Source organism: Macrobrachium nipponense, chromosome 5 (assembly GCF_015104395.2).
Source record: "Macrobrachium nipponense isolate FS-2020 chromosome 5, ASM1510439v2, whole genome shotgun sequence".
NCBI lineage: Eukaryota > Metazoa > Arthropoda > Malacostraca > Decapoda > Palaemonidae > Macrobrachium > Macrobrachium nipponense.
Window position 1 is genome coordinate 144,898,838 of NC_061107.1, and position 22,830 is coordinate 144,921,667.

General features: G+C 45.5%; 1 protein-coding gene and 2 long non-coding RNA genes across 4 annotated transcripts in view; 1 reads left to right on the forward strand and 2 right to left on the reverse strand.

Annotated features, from left to right (window-relative positions):
- LOC135215709 (UBX domain-containing protein 7-like) overlaps positions 1–22,830 on the forward strand; it is a 250,423-nt gene that overhangs the window by 971 nt on the left and 226,622 nt on the right. The window lies entirely within an intron of this gene.
- Positions 4,262–5,120, reverse strand: LOC135215253 (uncharacterized). Its single transcript, XR_010314631.1, has 3 exons — positions 5,036–5,120; positions 4,808–4,890; positions 4,262–4,617 (listed from the first exon to the last, which is right to left on the reverse strand). It is a non-coding gene; the product is annotated as an uncharacterized LOC135215253 (long non-coding RNA).
- On the reverse strand, positions 6,299–7,145 carry LOC135215254 (uncharacterized). 2 transcript variants are annotated; one of them, XR_010314633.1, is made up of 4 exons: positions 7,050–7,145; positions 6,824–6,919; positions 6,646–6,715; positions 6,299–6,544 (listed from the first exon to the last, which is right to left on the reverse strand). It is a non-coding gene; the product is annotated as an uncharacterized LOC135215254 (long non-coding RNA). The 2 variants fall into 2 exon arrangements; XR_010314632.1 differs by having other exon boundaries at positions 6,299–6,715.

Here is a 22,830-nt window from a genome sequence, read left to right on the forward strand (position 1 = left end):
GGGTAGGCTGTAGAAATAGGCACTGATTAGGTACTGTTAAGGCTAATCTAGGAACTAAACTAACTAATACTATATATTTATCCAACCCCATATGTTTTTCCGACTGGTTGCCACTGCTTTTGTGCATTTAGCTACTATGATTAGCCTAGGCTACGTAGCCTAGTACCTACTATAGCTGTTAGGTACTACCTAGTAGCCTAAGGTCCTAACTAGGAAAAAAACGCATGGTACAGGGGTGGACCATGTACGATCAATGTGTACAACCCCAAAAAAGCACATTATAACGCGTCCTGACATTGGAGATGGGCATCAGACGCGATTTGTTGTTGGTGAGAAACGGAGCTAAAGACCTCTACTCCGGTGTCAGGACGCATTATAATGTACTTTTCTTGGGGTTGTACACTTTGATCGTACATGGTCCACCCCTGTACCATGCGGTTTTTTACCCTACTACCTATTGTTTGCATGGACCAATTTTTGTTTGTTCTGATACGAAATTACAAACTATCAGTCCTTTTACAATAGGAAGGTAGTACTAACTAGCGGCAGCTTGAACAGTTGTAAGCTTCGAACAAGGGAGTTTGGTATACTAGTTAACTGCTTGTCCGACAGTGCATGCGACTGGGAGGTGAAGAATCACTTTTGCTTTTGGCCATGTGGAAGGAGGACGTGTTCGTCATCGCTCTCTGCCTGCTTCGTCGTATGCTATGGTTGTGTTGTTTCTTCAACTTGGTTTGTCAGTGTAGTGAAAGTGACTTTCTTTATTACTTTTTATTACATTGATTATGGATTCTCGTGCAGTGGAGCTATCCCCGTGCCCCCCCATCAGCCGCAGAGTTTGCCCTGGTGTGGAGGGCCGCAAGTGCGGGGTATTTCGCTCTTTCCCCGAGATAGATCCTCATGTCCTTTGTGCTTGGTACCGGGGGCATGAATGCTCTCGGACCGAGCCATGTAATATTTGTGCGAATTGGTCGGAGGTGTAGTGGGTGCTGTACGAGTGTAGGAAGAAGCTTAGACCTGCCAAGGAGTCGTCGGAAAGCTCTCACGCGACTCCCTTGGTTACGGACACTTCGTCTTCTTTCCTGCCCTGCCCCTGGCTCGGCTCCCGCGTATGGCGCCTTCCCCTTTGGCGGGGGGTGGTTTCCCGGTTCTTCTCTTCGCCCGATCCGTCAAGCGTAGAGGAGGGTGCGAGGTACCCCGCTGTGCAATTGTATTCGGGGTATTCCGTTCGCTCGGGGTGGGGCTCCCCCCCGCACGAGGGGGAACCCCTCCTAATCACCCGACTGTCGCTTCCTCAGGTGCTCCTGCTGCGGGCGACGACCTCGTCCAGGTGTGGGTGTTGCTGGGGCTCCAGGGCACGCCGAGCGTCCAGGGGCTGCTCCAGCATCTGGGGGGTGCTATGCCGGTCACCAATGGAGCGGTGACACGGGTACTTCCTCGCCTGGTGCTAGGGTTCCGGCTCGGCCTCTTGTTTGCGAGAGGTACTGAGTACATGCTGTGCAGCCAAGGCTCAGGCGTCCGAGTTCGCTCGGCACCAGGACCGAGGCACGGAGCGGAAGGCTGGCGAGAGCCACGCCAGGCCAGCGGCCGCTCTCGCAGTGACCAGGTGGTTACCAGGGTTGACATGCCGGTCCCTGACCGGTCATGGGCTGAGGCTGGTAAGAGGTCCCCTCGATCGCAGGAACCAGCCCTGGCTGGTCCCAGCGGTTCGACGCGCCTTGAGGACAGGCACTGGTACGGCGACAGTGGTCTTTGCAGGTCCCCTGACCGCCGCTCCCACCGGGACCGGACGGATAGGGGGACCAGCAGCAGCTCCTCTGACGCACGGGACCGGGGATGCTGTTCTCGGTCCGGCCGCTCTCCCCAGGAGAGCTGCGCGACCAGGCCTGCAGCCCCCCAAGCACATAGGTTCTGCCAGTGAGTGAGGGGGGAGCGTCAGGTCTTCCTCTCCTGTTCCTTCAACTTCCTCGGGCTACACCGGGAAGGGCGAGGCAACAAGGAGCCCCTCACGATCCCGCCACGACACCCTACGTGCCAGGCACAGTCCTTGGATCGACCAGGTCGTATGCGCAAGTGGCAGGAGAAGACCGGAAGGGGTCTGTCGCTGTTCCTCCTTCTGAAGGAGGGTCTCGGGAGTCGTTCTTGCTGGAGGGGCTTGACGGTCCTACTCCTCAAGATGCAGTCACTCCTGAGATCCAGAGGAATTTTGCAGAGGTTATTGCATTTATTCGTCAGCACAACGACCTAAGGGAAGGATCGCCGCTCCCACCTTCTGAGCCCACGTCCCGGATCGAGTCGTTCTGGGGGCCTAAAAAGGAACCCAGGGCGACGGTGGGTCTGCCGCGATCGGAGCTGGCCAACTCAGTGCTGGGCCAGGTGGACTCGCTCGTCTCCGGACAAGAGGGTTCGCTTCAGTCTGGCAGGTTGTCTAAGCTACTTCCCCCTCCTCTACTGCGACAGAAAGTTCTACGGGCCATCTGAGGATCCGATGCCGCCCAAACAGGTTAACCCGGAGCTAGCCAGGCTAACTCCGGGAGTGTCTCTGCAGCAGCTCCTGTCGGAGAACCTGTGGTTCTCGCGGCAGGAGGCACTCACTCTGGAATCCACCGCCCTTCCATGGCGGCTTTCCAGGCAGTCTCCTGGCTGGACCTGTGGTCCCTCACAGTGTCCAAGGTCGCGGCCACCTCCGGGAATATTACTCCTGAATGGGACCCGGTTTTCAGGAGACTTTGCCAGTCTGGGGATAGGGCCATCTACCTCGCTCACCAGACGGTAAACCTGTGGGCCAACCTGGTACTTAGGTGTAGGGACGCATTCCTTACCCGAGTGTCCAGGGCGGCTGGGTGTGAGGTGGCATTAGGACTTCGCAACGGACCAGTACGGAGTTCCTCCTCTCTCTTGCCAGGAGAGATGGTGGACACTGCAGTGGAAAGACGTCGCACTGATGACAGTGACCGTCTGGTACACCAGGCAGTTTCGAAGGCTTCTGGGCAGCCACGATCAACTGCGGCCAAGCCCAAGAGTTTGGTTAGCGCTTCCTCAGCTGCTAAGACAGTCACCTCGTCTAAGCCCCGAGGAAAGACTCTGCCTTCGACTTCTGCCAGGGGAGGTCGCTATCAGCCCCCCTCCCTGCCCTCCTTTCCACGAGGAGGGGAAGGGAAGAAGTCGAAGAGAGGCAGGAAACGCTAGGGATGGCGTTCCCCCTCACCTGCTGCCGGAAGTGGGGGGGGTGCCTGGCGAGCCATTGGGCAACATGGCAGCGCTACGGTGCCGAGACCTGGATAGTAGACGTCCTTCGAGAGGGATATCTGCTACCCTTCGAATCTTGGCCACCCCTCACCTCCAACCCGGTCCATCTTTAGACCTACGTTCCGGGAACATCAAAGGACGTAGCCCTTCGACAGGAAGTCAAGACCATGCTGAGCAAAAGAGCTGTGGAGATCGTCAGGGATTGGTCACCGGGCTTCTACAGCCGCCTTTTCCTGGTGGAGAAGTCGGGAGTCTGGCGTCCGGTGATAGATCTCTCTCCCCTGAACCGATTCGTTCGCCAGTCTCGGTTCACAATGGAGACGGCACGTTCCGTGCTCGACTCTATCAGGGAGAACGATTTCATGCTTTCAGTGGATTTGAAGGACGCGTATTTCCAGATACCCGTCCATCAATCCTCCAGGAAGTACCTCCGCTTCATCCTCGACGGGACGGTGTACCAATTCAGGGCACTTTGCTTCGGTCTCTCAACCGCCCCACAGGTGTTCACGCGAGTGTTCACACTAGTGTCTGCTTGGGCCCACTCGTCCGGGATACGTATTCTGAGCTATCTCGATGACTGGTTAGTCCTGGCGAGCTCCCGCTCGCAGTTGCTACGGGACAGGGATCGACTTCTCGAGTTCTGCCACAATCTGGGGATCGTGGTGAACTTCGAGAAGTCCGATCTTGAACCCAAGCAGAGGATGAAGTACAGTGGTCCCCCCGTATTCGCGGGGGATGCGTACCAGACCCCCCCGTGAATAGTTAGAACCCGCAAATGTTTGGAACCCCTATAAAAAGGCTAAAATCAGCCTATTTTGTTAGTTTAAACTCAGGAAAAACCTACTAAAAATTTTCATGCTTGGTTTTTTTAATAGTTTTATCACAAAAAGTGCATTTTATGATTAAATTCATCAAAAAAACCTGGAATTTGTGGATATTTATCATAGAAAAATACAGCGAATGCGCGAATTTTAAATATCTAACTTCCCTGGTAGTCACATATATACAGGCAGTCCCCGGGTTACGACGGGGGTTCCGTTCTTGAGGCGCGTCGTAAGCCGAAAATCGTCGTAAGCCGGAACGACACTTGGAAATATGCCTTAAACTAAGAAAAAGTTAGAGACCTTACCTGTGTGACATGCAAGTAGATTGCATGATGTGTAGTGTGGTTATTCCAATGGCAAAGGATGGTTCTTGAAGGTATAATTCTTTATTAAACTCTTGTGACACTAAAAAGCACAATGTACTACACTTAATCCTTAGGGTATACACTAAACACTGTCACTATATACATGCATTTCACACTTCGTAGTAGTACGTATGTATTTGTTAGATCCTGGAGTACACTAAAATCCCAGTCTGGTAGCTCTGGAAGGTAAAAGTATAACACAATTAGTACAAAATACTACACAAAGTCCTGAATACAATATGTAAATTATAGATATCAAGAGTAAAAGAGTTAATGTATGTTAATTAATTCCTTACTTTTAGTTTATAATTCCTTACTTTGAGTTATATCAAGAGTAAAAAAGTTAATGTATGTGAATTAATTCCTTACTTTTAGTTTAAAGTTGTCCTGCTATGTAACCCTGGATGCACAAAGTCTTATGTGGCCCCATAGCCTACATCATTCAGGGGGTTCTGGAATGTACAAAAAATAATTAGTATGTCAGTAAGTACTCTATGCATAGTAAGTTACATACAGTAATATGCACCATACAGTGGTTTAATATCACATATATAACATGTATAAAACTTAGTTAATGTATGTTAATTAATTCCTTACCTTTAGTTTATATTTTACATTCATCGTAACCCTGGATGGACAAAGTCTTATGTGGCCCCATAGCCTACATCATTCAGGGGGTTCTGGAATGTACAAAAAATAATTAGTATGTCAGTAAGTACTCTATGCATAGTAAGTTACATACAGTAATATGCACCATACAGTGGTTTAATATCACATATATAACATGTATAAAACTTAGTTAATGTATGTTAATTAATTCCTTACCTTTAGTTTATATTTTACATTCATCGTAACCCTGATGGACAAAAGTCTTATGTGGCCCCATAGCCTACATCATTCAGGGGGTTCTGGAATGTACAAAAGATAATTTTGTCAGTAAGTACTCTATGCATAGTAAGTTACATACAGTAATATGCACCATACAGTGGTTTAATATTGCATATTGTAAATGATTGGTCTACACCCCCTGTTCAGCAGGGAGTGTACAGTATGTATGTAATTCCATGAGGGACCTTGATCACTTATCCCATGTGAGAGATCTTGGTCACTTAATGTATGTTTACTATACTATGTATAATTCCTTACCTTTAGTACAGTAGTACATAGTTTACAGTTTGGTCGTGCTAGTTATGTAGTAACCCTGGACAAAGTTTTATGTGGCCCCATAGCCTGCATCATGGAGGGGGTCCTGGTTTTCTGGAATGTACCAAAAAAGTATCAAAGTTAAGTCATGTTATGTATGTTTAGTAAGTTACATACAGTAACCATACGTACAGTGGTTTATAACATGTACTGTACATATGTACATAATCAAACTTGGTTGGAAATTCCTGTAAAAAAAAGTTATGTACGTATGTACGTAATATGTACTACTGTATGTAAAAACCTTACTGTTCATACTTTGTTACACTACATGTTACATGTGATACGTATACTTTCCTGAAGGGTTTTTTTCCATCCAAAAATGGTGCTTCTACTTGTAGTTATCCCTTGATGACACTTGTAGTAACAACCTGGAGTTGTGTGAAAAATGTTGGTTCTGGAAGGAAAAAGTAACAAAATTAGTGTACAAAATATACACTACAGAAAGTTGTGAATGCAATATGTTAATTACTGTAGATATATCAAGAGTGTACTACTAAAAGAGTTAATGTATGTTAATTAATTCCTTACCTTTAGTTTATATTTTACATTCATCGTAACCCTGGATGACAAAGTCTTATGTGGCCCCCATAGCCTACATCATTCAGGGGGTTCTGGAATGTACAAAAAATAATTAGTATGTTTTAGTGGAAGTACTCTATGCATAGTAAGTTACATACAGTAATATGCACCATACAGTGGTTTAATATCACATATAACATGTAGTATAAAACTTAATTTAGAAATTCCTTACATAACTTACCAACTTTTAGTGAGTCTCAAAGCTGTTACCTAGGTTGTGGGAGATGGAGGTGGAGGTGTAGAGCATTCATGATAAGGATGCATTCCAAACCTAACTTCAGTGTGCTTTATCACAGATAACAGGCTAGGATGATGGGCAGTCTGGAATGAAGAATTAATATTAAAGGACAGTATGTAACCACTTAGGTGTACAAAATTTATTGTACGTATGCAAACATTAAACACAACTGAGAATTCCTTACCTCCAGCAAAATGAAGACATGTAGGCTATGTAGAGGTCCTGGTTTATGTAAGTCACAGGTGCATGCCAGTCTGGAATGATAATGTAATAGTACATATGATTATAGTATGTATGTTACATACATAACATGGTTATTACATATGTAATATTAAAACATTAATAAAAAAAATTGTCCTTACCAAATTCTAGTGGTTGGCTTGCTTACTGGGATGGTCATATGGTACATGAGAGTGGGTGGCTGGGCTATGGAGTGGGATGGGCAGGTGCTTGGGAGTCTGGAATGATAAAAAATATACATATAAAATGATAGTTACTACTACTGTAACTACTGCACATGTTATTACTGTTTGACATATGTAGTGTGTAATACGTATGTTCAATATAAAAAATGAAGAATTCTTTTACCTGAAGGAATGGGAGAGGTGATACTACTCGTATCAACTGATTTGGGCTCTGGGGAGGTGATACTTGTATCAACTGATGTGGGAACATCTACATCTGGAAAGAATGATAGGGTACCTAAATATATTATAAGGTGGATGTAATTGTAGCATATGTACACTTTTAATAAAATTTCTATTAGCAATTTATAAAACATTTTATACAAATTTGTTAAGGATTCCTTACCTGATGTATAGGGCGAGGCATCAAAACCATGGAAAGGCTCAGGGTCATCTGGGTCACTGTCACTATCAAAGGGGTCTGAAATGGAAAAAAAAAATAATAATAAGGTTATGCAACATCAAACACATTGTACCACTATGTAAGTTAGTGTACGTATGTATGTAGGGTGTAAACAATTTCCAACATGAAAATGAGAAAAATGAAATTGCTTACCTGATTGTACACGTGCAGGTGGGGCGGGCTGATACAGAGGGTCCAGGTACAGGGGGATCTGGAACTGTCACAGGTAGTACAGGGAGATCTGGAACTGTCACAGGTAGTACAGGGAGATCTGGAACTGTCACAGGTAGTACAGGGGGATCTGGAACTGTCACCACTTCTGCAATAAAATTACAAATGATGAAAATTAATGAAGTTACAATTTACTCTTACATTTAGTAGTTGTTACATTAAAAAATTAACACATTTTAATATGTACACTATGTAAAACACATAAATTAGTAAAACAGTTTCAGAATTCCTTACCAGGACTAGGAGTGGGAGGTGGTGGTACTGGAGACTTGTGAAAGAAAAGTGTCAAGCCTGGACTGCACACTTCTCTTCGTCTGCTTCTCCTTCAGAGTCTCCTTGTAGAAGTCATCCAAATCCATGATTCCTCTCTTGATTTTGTCAAACCTAGAAACGTTAGGGTCTTCTGCCTCAAAAGAAGCCAAGGCTCTCTCCAGATGAGTAAAACCCTCTGACAAGCCTTTCACAGTTAATGACCTGGGTTTTGGCTCTGGTGCCGCCTCCTCTTCCTCAATCATTTGTTGTTCAAGTTCTAGTAAGTCCTCTGCAGACAATTCCTCTCCATGGGAAGCCAGCAGCCTACTGTTACATCATCAGGTTCAAGATCTAGTTGCAGCCTCTTGCTTAGCCCGCCCTACGATCTTCCTCGTCACAGTCTTGACGTCTTCTGCCTGGTCAAAGCCTTCAAAACTGTGCACAAACTGTGGACACAGTTCCTCCAGGCCCCATTTAAAGTGGTCGTCTTCACCTCGTCCCAAGCACTTGCAATGTTCTTCACTGCATCTGCAATGTTGTAGCCCTTCCAGAATTGCTTCAGTGTCAACTCCTTGTTAGCTTCTATGGCCCTCAAAGCAAACGTATGGTCCTTCTAAGGTAGTAAGCCTTGAAATTTGCTATTACTCCCTGGTCCATTGGCTGTATCAGCGATGTGGTATTGGGTGGGAGGTACGACCACCTTCACATTAGGATGCATGTCGCTCAAATTTGAAGGTGACCAGGGGCATTGTCCAGGACTAAGAGGGCCTTAAAAGGCAGACCCTTCGAAGTCAAATACCGCTCCACTGCTGGCACGAAATGGTCATTGAACCAATCTTCGAAGACCATTAAGGTAACCCACGCCTTCTTGTTAGATTTCCAAATCACAGGGAGTTGACTCTTGAAAATGCCCTTGAAAGCCCTGGGATTCTCGGCCAAATACACCAGCAAGGGCTTCAGTTTCAAATCACCACTTGCATTGGCCCCAAACAGCAAAGTCAGTCGCTCCTTTCCAGCTTTTATGGCCAGGTGCTGACTTCTCCTCCTTGGAAAGGTACGTTCGATTTGGCATTCTTTTCCAAAATAATCCAGTCTCATCCACATTAAAGACTTGGTCAGCCGTGTAACCAGCCATCCTTAATTATCTCAGCCAAACCACCTGGAAAACTTTCTGCTGCTTCGCTATCAGCACTAGCAGCTTCACCTTGCAGCTTCACATTATGCAAATTTGCACGAGCCTTAAAACGGTTAAACCAACCTCTACTCGCGGAAAAATTCACCACCAGCACTGCCTTCGCCAAACTTTTTCACTACTGCCTCATGCAGCGCTCTAGCCTTCTCCTGGATCACACTTAAGCTCACCGGAACACGTCGCTGGTTCTGGTCCTCCAGCCAGATCATGAGCAATTTCTCCATTTCAACAATGCTCTGGCTACGTTGCTTCTCGTTTATCACCGTTGACTTCATCGGTGCAGCATCCTTAACGTGCTTCAGAATACATTCCTTATCCTTCACAATGGTTACCACCGTGGTCCTGCTCAAGCCTAAAGAACGGCCTATTTCGGTGTTAGTTTCTCCCTTCTCCGAACGCTTTTATCACGTCATATTTGACCTCCATCGTGATGACCTTCCTCTTCTTGGATGAACTATCATCGGAGGAAGTACTTTGGCGTTTAGGAGCCATTGTAAATTAGCGAAAATGGCAAGGAATTTCAGCAACGTCTCAGCACACAACCTAGTGGAATGCAGGCAGGCACGCGATTGAAGTGGCGTCCTTTCGTATTGTTACGCTTGGCGTCCTCGACCGTCCGAGGTCGTTGTTCGGTCAATTTACCATACAGTTTAATAGCGTTAATTAATTTATGCACCTCCGCTCAAAAACTAGTTCTGCATATGAGGTATCGTTAAAAAGCATAACAAAACGTCGTAACCTTGGAATTTGTGTTGTAATCTAACCAGAAACTTAGTTTTTTTTTAATTATGTACTGGAAACAAGCAATGATTTTTCATTATATTTGCGCTTTTGGACTGTTTTAAACTGCGCATCCCAAGCTAGTGTATTCATTCGCCCGCAAACTAGTTCCGCATATGGCCGGCGTCAGTAAAAAGTTTAAAAAAATAACGAAAAAAAAAGTGTCAAAAATCATCATAACCTCAAAATTTTTGTTGTAATGTAACCAAAAACATATTTTTATTATGTACTGTGCTAAACTATAAAGGATTTTTATCATAGCATGCGTTTTTTAAAAGCGTCGTTAACTCGGAGCGTCGGAAGCGTCAGCGTCGTAACCTCGGAACAAGCGTCGTAACCCAGGACGGAATTTCCATTGAATATTTAAGAAAAAGCGTCGTAACCTCGGAACGTCGTAAGCCGGAACCGTCGTAACCCGGGGACCGCCTGTATAGCTTTAACCCGCCGATTCGTCGCGCGCACGGCAGAAATTAAAAATTTGCAGCTATCGCCGATAGACGGTCAGGTGATCATACCTGTGCTCCCTCTATCCAGGTACCTGGAACCATTCCCATTTGTCCTCAGAAATATTCCTGCCGTCGCTCGGTGCAGCACGTTTGGAAATTCGCTCTTCTTTGTTTGGGTTTGCTACAATTGGTGAAGTACCCATTTTCTTGGTTTTTTCGTTGATGGCTTTCGCTGATTTTGGACTATTATTTGCTTTTCTTTGTGCTTAGATAGACTTTGTTGTTTTCCGACTTGGATTTTTTTCTCTGATTTTGGTTTCCTCAAGATGGCTGACTCTGTCGTAAGAATGTGTGTGAAGGGGTGCAAGACCCAACTTCCTAAAGCCACTCTTGATCCCCACTCAATTTGTAAGCATTGCAGAGGACACGTTTGTACTTTTGAAGATAGATGCAATGAATGTGAGAGTCTGTCGGAGAGAGAATGGAGAGAGCATGATAGGTATGTGAGACGTCTAGAAAAAGACAGAATTAGGAGAGCTAGATCTTCTAGTGTTCTTTCTTCTTGATCTTCTGATAATCTGCCCCCTTCTAACGTATCTAAATCTGATATTCCTAATCCTGATCCTAAGGTAGTAGTACCAGATACTCCTACGGAGTCGGAGGTAAGTGAACCAACCATGAAGGATATTATGGCTGCGATTTCTGCCTTAGGGGTACAAGTGAAATCCCTTACTTCGGATAAGGAAGTGATGTGGGGTGCAGTGTGGGGTTTGCAACGCAAATTCGGTGATAGTGATAGTGTAGCGGTGGGTGCGTCCGTTCGTGTCTGTCATGCTCCTAGCCCTAGACCTCTTCCATGCTCCCCAACCCCTGGGAGAAGGAACGTCGACAGGCTAAGGGAGGTGAGAGACGTTGAACAGCGAACGGGCGTCCCCTCGAGTGATCCTGTTGATGCATCCCAGGACGCTCTCCCTCGCCACAGGAAAGGTGAGATGAGGAAGTGTTCGTCTTCGTCTGATGACGCAAGACCTCGACGAGGTTGGCGTCAACCCCCAGAATCAAGGCCCCTCAAGAGACGCAAGTCCCCCGTAGCGTTAAAACCGTTTGGGTGAGACTACCAAATGCTTAGGTAGACCCTCACAACTTTTGCAAGTAAGGGAAATATTAATATTTATTCACTAATACATGTAAGAAGTGTGTTTAAACTTGATTGAGGAAAATAAACACTCTAACTTCCTACTTAAGGGAGTCAGAAAAGCATATGACTGGAAATGCTGCCTTTAAAAGCTTTTATAAGTCTCGTGATAACGAGCAGTTAGAGTATTAGCAGTACTAGTAGTTGTTGCATCCTCATCACCTTCTTACTTCACAGAAACTACAAATTCGTCTTTGCAAATTTGAAGATATTTGGATGGAGCTCAAAATGCGAGCTCTTAAAGGTAAGAAGTGAATATAGTGTTCCCAGTGCAGTGGAGGGTGCGTCTGATCGGCTCTGTCTCGCTCCCAGGCCTAGACCTCTTCCAAGCTCCCAGGCCCAGAGGAGAAGGAATGTCGAAAGCCTTACGGAGGTTACGGAGAATCCCCACCGTTCAGGTGTCCCCTCGGCAGGATCTGTAGCATCCCAGACTGCCACCAGCCAGGAGCTAGGAGCCAGCCAGGCGCGAAGAGCCAGGCAGGCACGAGGCTCCAGCCAGGAGCGAGGAGCCAGCTAGGCGTGAGGCTCCAGCCAGGAGCGAGGAGCCAACCAGGCGCGAGGCTCCAGCCAGGAGCCAGCCAGGCATGAGGCTCCAGCCAGGAGCGAGGAGTCAGGCAGGCGCAAGGGTCCAGCCAGAAGCCAGCCAGGAGCCAACCAGGTGCCAGGAGCCAGGCAGGCGCGAACCTCCAGCAAAGGCGCAAGGCGCCAGGCAGATGCGAGGTGCCAGGCAGGCGCGAGGCGCCAGCCAGGCACGAGGCTCTATCCAGGCGCGAGGCGCCAGGCAGGCGCGAGGTGCCAGGATATCCCGAATCGCCTTATGAGAGAGAGGTCAGCCACGAGGCTCCTCTTATTAGTTTTTAGCAGGATCAGCGTGGACTCTCCTTCAATTCATACTCTTCCCTCATTATGATGAGGCAAGAGCTACGGGAGATTTCTTAATAAGAATCTCATCTATTCAGCGTTCGGGAATGACTGCGGAAGGAGAACATCAAGGTCCTTCCTTCCGTAAGCTCAAGATCTGAACAGGAATCCTGCCCCTTCCACGATTTCGAAATCACGAAGACTTAACAAGTTCATGGATTAACTTTCTTCCCTAGGGAGATATTAAACGTATTGTCAAGTAAGTGCATAACACATAATTGACAAAAAATGTATACTCTTTGTATCTTAATGGGTTAGTTCTCATTGACAAAGATCTCAATACATCTCATCGCGTAAGTATATAAGCTCTCTTGGACAAGATTTGGAGGAGCTCTCATTCATTGATTAGAGGCTCTTCCAGGTAATAGATGCGTAGACTACGTCCTTTAAGTCTTATGTCCAAGAGAATAGGAAGCTTGAGAGATTCTCTTCGATCCTCGGTTCTCACTTGGGATCTCCTTCGGCTAATACTAATTCGTTCTATTGATGAAAAGAACGAAGATAGTAAATTTTCCATTCTCTCTCTGCCTCGGCGAGGAAAGAATGTATTAAGAGAATTTGGTGTACAAGAATACTGTATGGTTCAAGTCATATGCATACCGTAGTTACCTCTATGGTTGGCAACTGAATTCCCTGTATCCTTCCAGGAGTTGTTTCGCTTAAATATGCATTATTGAGAGCTTCATTAGGCTCGATAATAATTTTATCATATTCCTTCATTGAATGGAGTAGCTGGCAACTCAGGAAGAATACGGCGAGACGGCAAACGTAGACTGCTGTCACTGTAGACCAACACAGTATCATCTAGTTCTCGCTCATGAGCAGTCGGTTACATCTCTCTCTCCTACGGGATTGACTGGCTAACCGTATCTCTCCCCTACAATCATGGACTTAGCCTCGAATTGAGGGGATTTGTAGGCGAACATGAATAACATTGTCTGCGTTTTGCTAAGAAACTTTCAACAGAAAGATCTCTTGCAACTTTTCATTGCTGTTTACCACAATGTAACAGAATTATGGACAATTCTAACGCGGCAGAGCACTATATTATACAGTAATCCCTCACCTATCGCTATTAATGGCAACCAGAACCGACCGCGATAAGTGAAAAACCGCGAAGTAGGGTCCCCCCTATTTTTTAAATGCATAGTATACATTTTTTTTTTTGTACATGTACATGTATATGTAAATAATAACTGTATTCTTATAGCAAGATACATAGCTCACCTCTATCAATGTTGGTATCGAGACTAACCTTCTTTTCCCGACAGTCGTTATCCACACTGATAACGCATTCTCCATTAGCACAATCCTCTTATTACGATGAGTCACAACGCGCTTAGTTGTCCTTGGAGAACGATATTGAGGCAGTTTTACGGATTTTTAATTCATCTTTTTTAATGTAGCGAACCGTTGATTCATTCAGTCTGTACATGCGGGCAACAGACGCATAGCTACTGTCTGCCTTAAACATGTCCAATAATTTCACTTTCTCGTTCACCGTCATCATTTTTCTCTTCTTCTTGTGTTCACCAGAGGATGTAGAGGGTGTAGGACGTTTAGGAGCCATTTTCAAGGGCGTCACAAGCACTATTTTACACAAAAAAAGCACAAAAGAACAGCTAAGAGTAGCGACACGAGCGCGAGAGAACAATGAATACAGTCTTCCTTCGCTGGGCGCTGGGCAGGGAGAGATGTTGGGTAACGCGTCTCGGTGGCTCGGCCAATCAGCTTGCGAGATTCAGGAGCTGAGATGGCCAGCGAATCAGAGAGGTGAATTTTGAGTTACGCCCCATCTCCGTGTTGATACCTGATGTTCTAACGTACTCTCTCTGCCTTCTGCTAGCGTCCGCGCCATTTTTTCTCAACTTTGAATTTTTTATGAATATTTTTGAAAAATCCGCGATGCACTGAGGGCGCGAAACTTGAGGCGCGAAGTAGCGAGGAGTTACTGTATAATTCTCTCATGCTTATGAAAGCATAGCCTTATTAGAGAACGGAGCATGCTCAGTGAGAGGATGAATGAGTCTGATGGGAACCATTTTCTTCATGGCAGAAGTTTGTTTCCCTGAATGGACTACATTACACTTTTAAAGTTTTTCCTACCAAGAAACAGAAATAACATATGAGAGGATGCCGGGTACCATGACAGAGGTACAGATGTCCTGGCACATAGTCTAAAGAATTGCAAGCAATTTAGTTGGTACTCAGGGTTGACGCGACAGTCCCAGACTGGTTGCGGGTGAGGCGAGGAAGCGGTCCCCTCGGTCGCCTGGACCAGCAGATAGCGGATTTCCTCATGTTCCTTCGCCCAGAGAAGCTCCTCTCTGTCTCCGCAGTTAAAGGATACAGAGCTGTCTTAGCCCTAGTCCTTAAACTGCGAGGAGTGGATATCTCCTCCTCCTTCAAGATCTCCCTCTTGATAAAGAGCTTCGAGAGGTCTTGCCCACCCATGGAACTCAGGCCCCCGGGGTGGGATGTGACTCTCGTCCTTAGGAGTTTGACTCGAAGACCCTTCGAGCCACTCCGAGAGTCGTCAGACAGGGATCTGACCCTCAAGACCATCTTTCTGCTGGCCCTGGCATCAGCGAAGAGAGTAGGGGAACTTCATGGTCTTTCCTTTGAAGTTAAGCATTCCAGGGGATGGGGATCCGTGACGCTCGATTTTGTCCTGAACTTTGTAGTGAAGACTCAAAATCCTTCGGTCCCTGACGACCATTTTGAGTCTTTCACGATCCCCTCCCTGAAGAACTTCACCAATAATGATGCGGATGAGATGCTGCTTTGTCCTGTGAGGGCGCTACCTGAAGAGAACTCGACACCTCAGGCCTGAGTGTTGACGCCTCTTCGTTAGCACCTTGGTTACCAAGAAAGAAGTTTCCAAGAACACACTTTCTTTCTGGCTGCGTGAGGTGATCAGGAGGGCGTACGACACGAATGGTAGTGACGACACCCGTACCCTTCGACCGAGAGCTCACGAAGTCAGAGGTATTTGTCCAACCCTTGCGTTCCGCAAAAGCTTCTGCGTGGCGCAGGTTCTGAAGGCAGTGGTTTAGTCCAACCAGACCACCTTCACTTCCTTCTACCTTCGGGATATTACCCGCAGGTCCTTGGACACTTTCCTTGGGATCCGTGGTGGCTGCTCAACAAGTTGTGTAGTCTACCCAGCACCCGAGCGGACAGAACAGCATCACATCCTTTTGTGACTGCATGAATGGACGAGTGAAAGAAGTGTGTGACTGGCTTCTCTTCCTCCTTCGTTCTTCCTCCTCTACCTGTGGGCAGAGGGCTGCAGTCATCACTACGCTGACCAGGAAGCAGGTGCAGGTAAGCTACACGACTGAGCTCCATCCTATCCCTTTCAGTAGGGATAGGAGTAATTATCCACCACCCCAACAAGGGAGGGGGTTGGAAGCCAACAAGAGACAAACCCATGACTTCATTTTGGCTCTTGAAGTAGGAACTAGTTTTTGTGTTTTTGCTATTTATAAGAGGTACGCTTGCCTCCCTCTTATAAATTTGGTCCAGAAGTTTGACCACTGATCCTGTGGTGCACACCCCAATCAGCTGGGCAGAGGCTAGGATCCCTCCCTCTGCTCTTACGACCAAGGAGCGAACCAAGGTAGGACGAACACCAGTCTGTTCATAAGACTCAGATTCCACCCACCAATAAGTGAGTCTTCCTATTGTTAAAGGACCGAGGGTTTGTATACGTATCGGAATAAATAACAATTTGTCGAAAATTGTATTTTTCCTAACTATACAAACCTGAGGTCCTTTACACACAGTCCCACCTCATGCCACCCCTCACTCTGTGTTTCCTGGGCCTAAAGCAAAGTGACTCCTCTCCTCGCAGTCGGACTGACCGCCAACTGCCGGACAAGTAGTTAACTACCAAACCCCCTTGTTCGAAGCTTACGACTGGTTCAGCTGCCTCTAAGTACCTTCCTATTGTTAAAGGACCTCAGGTTTGTATAGCTAGGAAAAATAGAATTTTTGACATTGTTATTTTTCCATCTATCTATCTAATAATAGTTGACATTGGTGGATATATCTAACGATTGACTCGGTTTTTACCTGCCTATTGACTGATATATTTATGCACTGTTGCCAATTGGTATGTGTTCACCCTCCAAACTGGGTATAAGACTTACACAAAACGTGAAAATCAGTGAAATTAGCCTATGTATTGGAAGTATATATACAATATTAAAGCAATTTTATCATTGCATAACTATGACAACTAGAATTCATGGAAACCGTTTATAATAATGCATCGGCGTATGTGTGAAGCCTCAACAATATGGCAACGATGATTTGGCCATTCTTAGCTTACAAACATTACAGGTTACATTTTTTTCTGGCATACAGTTATTAAAAAATCAAAATACTAATATAGACTTAAATCAATGAAAAGTGCTAGAAAAAAAATTATAATCCACCATCCGTCGTCTGCTTCGCGATGGTTTTCAGCAGCCAGATGTACGACAAGGTTAGAAACATTGGTTTTATACATTCAACTTCCCTGGCAGATACTATATACTTAGCTATAGACTCCGTCGTCCCCGACAGAAATTCGAATTTCGCGGCACACGCTACAGGTAGGTCAGGTGATCTACCGCCACTGCCGCTGGGTGGCAGGAATAGGAACCATCCCATTTTCTAAGACAGATTTTCTCTGTCGCGGGTAGCCACAACATCGTTGTTGTTACCTCCTGACTTGATTTTCGTATTTTCATCGCCGGTGATCTTCTGGACTGTCTTTTTGGTGACGTATTTGGATTTGTGGAACGTTTTTTGGATTTTGGCTTCGGATTTTGCTTAAAAATGTCTGATTTTAGCTGCGAAATTAGAAGATGTGTGAATGAGGGTTGTTTGGTGAGGCTACCGAAAGTGTCGTTAGATCCTCACAAGGTATGCAAGAAGTGTAGGGGATATGAATGCACTAGAAATAACACGTGTAATGAATGTGTGAATATGGATGAGGAAGGATGGAAGACTCTAGATTCCTACTTAAGGAAACTAGAGAGAGATATGGTTAGAAAGGCTGTCTCTAGAAGCATGAGTAGATCTCGCTCTAACGAGCCAGTTAGTTTAACTAACCCCCAATTAATTGCTTCCTCACATGCAGTATCAACCTCTCCCGTAGCAGATGTTGCAAGTTCTGCTGCGGAGATTGCAAATTTGAAGTCCACATTAAGAAGGATGGAGCTTGAAATGCAAGCTCTTAAAGGTAAGAATGTGGAAAGTGACATAAGTGTCCCCAGTGTAGTGGAGGGTGCGTCTGATCGGCTCTGTCTCGCTCCCAGACCTAGACCTCTTCCAAGCTCCCAGGCCCAGAGGAGAAGGAATGTAGACAGTCGTACGGAGGTTACGGAGAATCCCCACCTGTCAGGCGTCCCCTCGGCAGAATCTGTAGCGTCCCAGACTGCCAAGGATCGCCATTGGAAGGGCATCCTAAAAGAGTGCTTTTCGTCATCCAATTCGTCTCCTCGAAGAAGTGGATGGACTTCCGACGAACTGTCGCGTCCGATCAAGAGGAGTTGGAAAGCTCCGACGTTGGACTCGAGCCCGGAACGTTTCCCGGACGATTCTCCCTATGAGAGGAAAAGAGCCAAGAGGACAATATCTCGATCTCCTACGCCTTCCAGAGCGCATTCTCCTATTCATGGCAAAGAAAAGGAAGAAACCGCGACGGACATCCTACTTAAAATGCAGGAACAAATTTCCTCTTTAGTAGGAGTATTGAGAAAAGACCTTCCGAGGAGAAAGGACGATTTCATACAATCAACTTACCTGTCAGATATATACATAGCTAAGACTCCGTCGTCCCCGACAGAAATTCAAATTTCGCGGCACACGCTGCAGGTAGGTCAGGTGATCTACCGTCCTGCCCTGGGTGGCAGGATTAGGAACCATTCCTGTTTTCTATTCATATTTTTTCTGTCGCTTGGAATGTAAACAACGTTTGCAGTTCCTCCTGACTTGATTTTTGGATTTCATCGCCATCGATCCTCTGGGCTATCTTTTGCAGGGAAGTACTGGATCTTTGGTTCGGCATACGCATATTAATTTGTTTTAATAACTTTAGCTTCGAAAATTTCGAAGAATTGTTTACGCGTAACTACCGAACTTTTCGGTAGACACTCACATAGTTTGCAAGAAGGAAAATTTTAATATTTATTCATAATAACGTGTAGTAAATGTTAGAATTGATTGAGCTAACTTCCTTCTTGAGGAAGTCAGGAATAGAATTAGTTACGCTTCCTTTAGAAATTTTTATAGCTCTCGTACTAACGAGCAGTTAGAGCATTAACAATACTAGTAGTGTTGTATCCTCATCTCCTTCTTACTTCACAGAATCTTCAAATTCATATTGCAATTTGAAGACAAAGGAATGTAGCTCAAAATACGAGCTATTGAAAGGTAAGAAGTGATTTTGTTAGTGTTAGTGCAGTGGAGGGTGCGTTTCTGATCGGCTCTGTTTCGCTCCCAGGCCTAGGACCTCTTCCAAGCTCACATAACCCAGAGGAGAATGAAAGTCGAAAAGCCTTAAGGAGGTTATGGAGAATCCCCACCGATCAGGCATCCCCTCGGCAGGATCTGTAGAACGTCCCAGACTGCCAAGTTCGCCATTGGAAAGGCGTCCTAATTAGTAGAGGGTGCGTCCGATCGGCTCTGTCTCGCTCTCAGGCCTAGACCTCTTCCAAGCTCACAAGCCCAGAGGAGAAGGAAAGTCGAAAGTCTTACGGAGGTTATGGAAATCCCCACCGATCGGGCGTTCCCTTCCCTCGGCAGGAGCTGTAAAACGTCCAGACTGCCAGGGATAGCCATTGGAAAGGCATCCTTTTAAAAAGTGCATCTCTTCTTCCGTTTCTTCATCTTACATCCGAAAAGACGAAGAATGTACATGTTTGGAGTTCGGACGATCTGGCTCGTTCTCTGAAAACTAAGAGAACACTGAGCGAGAGGCTGAGAGCCAGCCAGCAAGCTAGCGCGAGCCACGTTCCAACAGCCAGCAGCGAGCCGCGCTCCAACAGACTAGCGCGAGCCTCGTTCATACAGATAAACGCGAGCCGCGTTCCAGCAACTGAGCGCGAGCCGCGTTCCAGAACTTTTTTCTTGGCGCAAGGCGCCTTCAAAGAGAAAACAGACGGCTAGACTGAGGAGCCTTATAGTAGAGTGGCAATCAGAAGGATGCTTCCATTGAACGTTTACTGGCAAGAGGCTCGTATAACAAGACTAGAGGCGCTCGGATCTATCAGGGCGCACGGGACCTACCACGCAAGCGGAACGTTCCAGGAGCGAGTCTCCTTTCTAGCGTGCGGAACATTCCAGGCGCGCGGAACTATCCTGACGCCAGGCGCTAGGCGCAAGGATCCAGACACCAGGCGTCAGAATATTCCAAAATCTTCATTTGAGAGAGAGGTCAGTCGCGAGACTCCTCTTTGAGTTTTTTAACTTGAGCAACTTTCCCCTGGCAAATGTGCAAGATGTCGCACAGGCGGCCGTTGCTTTTGTCAGAAGGATTCTGATACTAAGAGAAGCCCCTTTTCATTATTCAGAAGACTCCTGTGTTAGGCAGTTCCTCTCAATGCGGACTCTCTCCTTCATCCATGCTCTTCCCTCGTTTTGAGGAGGCAAGAGCTTTGGTAGTTTTTCTTAATAAGAATCTCATCGACGTTTGGGTATGATGGCGGATAGGAAATATCTTCTTCCTTTCGTAAACCCTACAGATGAACAGGAATTCTGTCTCTTCTGCGATTTATGGGGAAATCACGAAGATTTAAAGAGTTCCTGGATTAACTTCCTTCCTTAAGGATATATATATACTTTCTATCGTTCTATTAACGAAAAGAACGAAGATAGTAGAAGGTAGTAGAGTATCTGCTGGATGAGAATACGATACGGTCAAATCATAAACACATACCGTAGTTACTTCTTTGCTGTGTAACTCAATTACCAGTATCCTTCTACGACTTTCCTAGGAAGGACTACGCTTAAAGGGATTGTTAAGACAACACCTACTTAGCTTCTAGATTTATCAAAGTCTTGTTTCGCTTAAATATGCTTTAATAAGAAATTCCTGAAGTTCGATAATAATTTTATAAGATTCCTTTATTAAATGGAGTAGCTGGAAACTCTGGAAGAGTAAGGTCAGACGGCTAACGGAGACTGCTTTCGCTGAGAGCCTGAGACCAACGCAGTACCATGTAGGTGTCAGTCATGAGCGGTCGGGTTTATCTCTCCCTCCTGCGGGATGGAATAACTGTCCGTATCTCTCCCCTACAATCGCGGTCTTAACCTCGGATTGAGGGGATAGTTAAGCTAACATAAATAAAATATTGTCTGCCTTTTGCTAAGAAGCTTTCAATAAGAGAGATAGTACAACCTTTCAATGCTGTTTACCGTTGGTAACATTATTAAAGGATTCTATCGCAGCAGAACATTATATTATATAATGCTCTCAGGCTTACGAAAGCATAGCTTATTAGAGTACCTGCTCAGAAGATGGATGAGTCGGATGGGAAACATTCTCTTTGTGGCAAAACTTGTTTCCCTGAATGGACTATACTACGTATATAAAGTTTTTTCCTACTAAGAACGGAATTAACATGTGAAAGGATGTCGGGTACCATAAAGGCACAGGTGTTCTGGCACATAACCTAAAAAGAATTAGAAGGAAGCGCCAGCCTGGCGCAGCCTGGCACATAGCGCTAGAAGCGACAACCTGGCGCAATGCGCCAGAAGCGCCAGCCTGGCGCAAATTGCGCCAGCGTGGCGCAGTGAGCCAAGAGCACCATCCAAGATTTTCTCGTTTTAGCAAGTTATTAACCGAAGAGTCCAGTAGCCTCTCGGACACCAGGCTTGGTAACGGCAAGATTCGTTCCTGATTTCGTTACCCATTTAATCACTTAGGCCAATTCCATGACTCTCTCATATCGCAAAGAGCATCGAGAATCTCTTTTTTCGCTCCTTTTCGCGTTAACAAAGAGAACCTTCTCGATCGACGATAATAACTGTTAACATGTTTAACATTTATTGGAAAGAGTTGTGAGAACCTGCGGAAAGTATTCTTCATAGATCTCTTAGTAAGGTAGAAGACGAACAGGCTTCCTATAGACTGCTTCCTTTTCCTCGAACCAAGAGAGGTAGCAATATACGCCATCTTTATTTTTTTTTTTAGAAAGGGGAATAAACTTTAGTCTTTTTTCCCCTAAATATTAATTATTTGCAGAATTTAAGATAAAGGGCGTCAAAGAAAGAGAAGATAATACTTTATGCCTCATTTTGGCCTTAGAGAGGTTGGATTCACAGAGGTCACGTTCTTCTCACAGCATGTTTTGGAAGTCTTTTCCAAGACAGTCTGAATATTCTATCAACATATATTATAAATGAACCTTAACAACCTCTCCACTCTGAGTCTGTCTGCGTGCAGACTGACCAGAAGTGGACATGAATGAGAGGATTTTTCAAGGTAAATGACAATAGTCATGGACAAGATATAGAATTGCTGCAGATTGTGCTAGAGGGAATGAGGAAACTGTCCTCTTCCGATACCTCTATGAACCACATAGCGGTTTTTTCTTCCCTTCAGAGGGAAGAATCACCTTTGTATATATCTGCTATCAAAGAACGCAGTAAAAGGCTATACTCTGTCTTTATAAAGGGATTGGAGATAGCAGAGGATTAAGATCTTCGGGATCTTATACAATACCTCAATATGACAAGAGTAGGATATCATGTACTTATAATGGGATCTTTTTTTTTTGTGGCCACAGATTCTATGTTCCGACAAGATGGAACTGCTCCTCATCAAACTTCTTTGAGAAATTTTTATGAGGGAATTCTTGTTTCTCTTGGTCCCAAACGATCAAGAAGACAAGTGAATTTTTTTAGCATTGGAATCTCGCATCAGATTCTATGGAGATTAGGCAATGGGTTCTTGCCAGCATAGTATGCTGGAAAAAGAACTAAAACCCCTATTCTGATTCAATGTTTTCAGATAGAGGTTTCGTTGTCCAGGCAGGGTACTTACGTTTTCATCTACAGTAGAATGGTTAAAAACGTTTGCCTACGGAGTCTTTGGAATCCGATGACGGCTCGAAATGCTTCCCAGAAGGTGTTCAGAGGGATACAATAAAGAGCTAGAAATCAGAAGTACTCCCAATTTCAGCTGGGAGTCTCCTTCGACTTCCAAGCTTCTTCCCTTCCTTCGGACAAGGATAGGGAAGATTCTGCAACGAGAAGGCCCTTCAACAGGAAGAAGAGATCTCGTGAGCAAGGGAAGTACTCAAGAAGGATCCTCCTTGAGGAAGACTCTTATCTCTCATACTGTTAGATATCCTATCGTATACTGGATGTAGCTGACTACAATCACCTCCCTTGCCGGAGAGGCCAAAGCTCAAAGTGGAAGAATTTCTCCACCCTTCTCCAGTCTTGTGATTTACTATTGTGGATGTTCAGGACTTTCTGACAATGTAG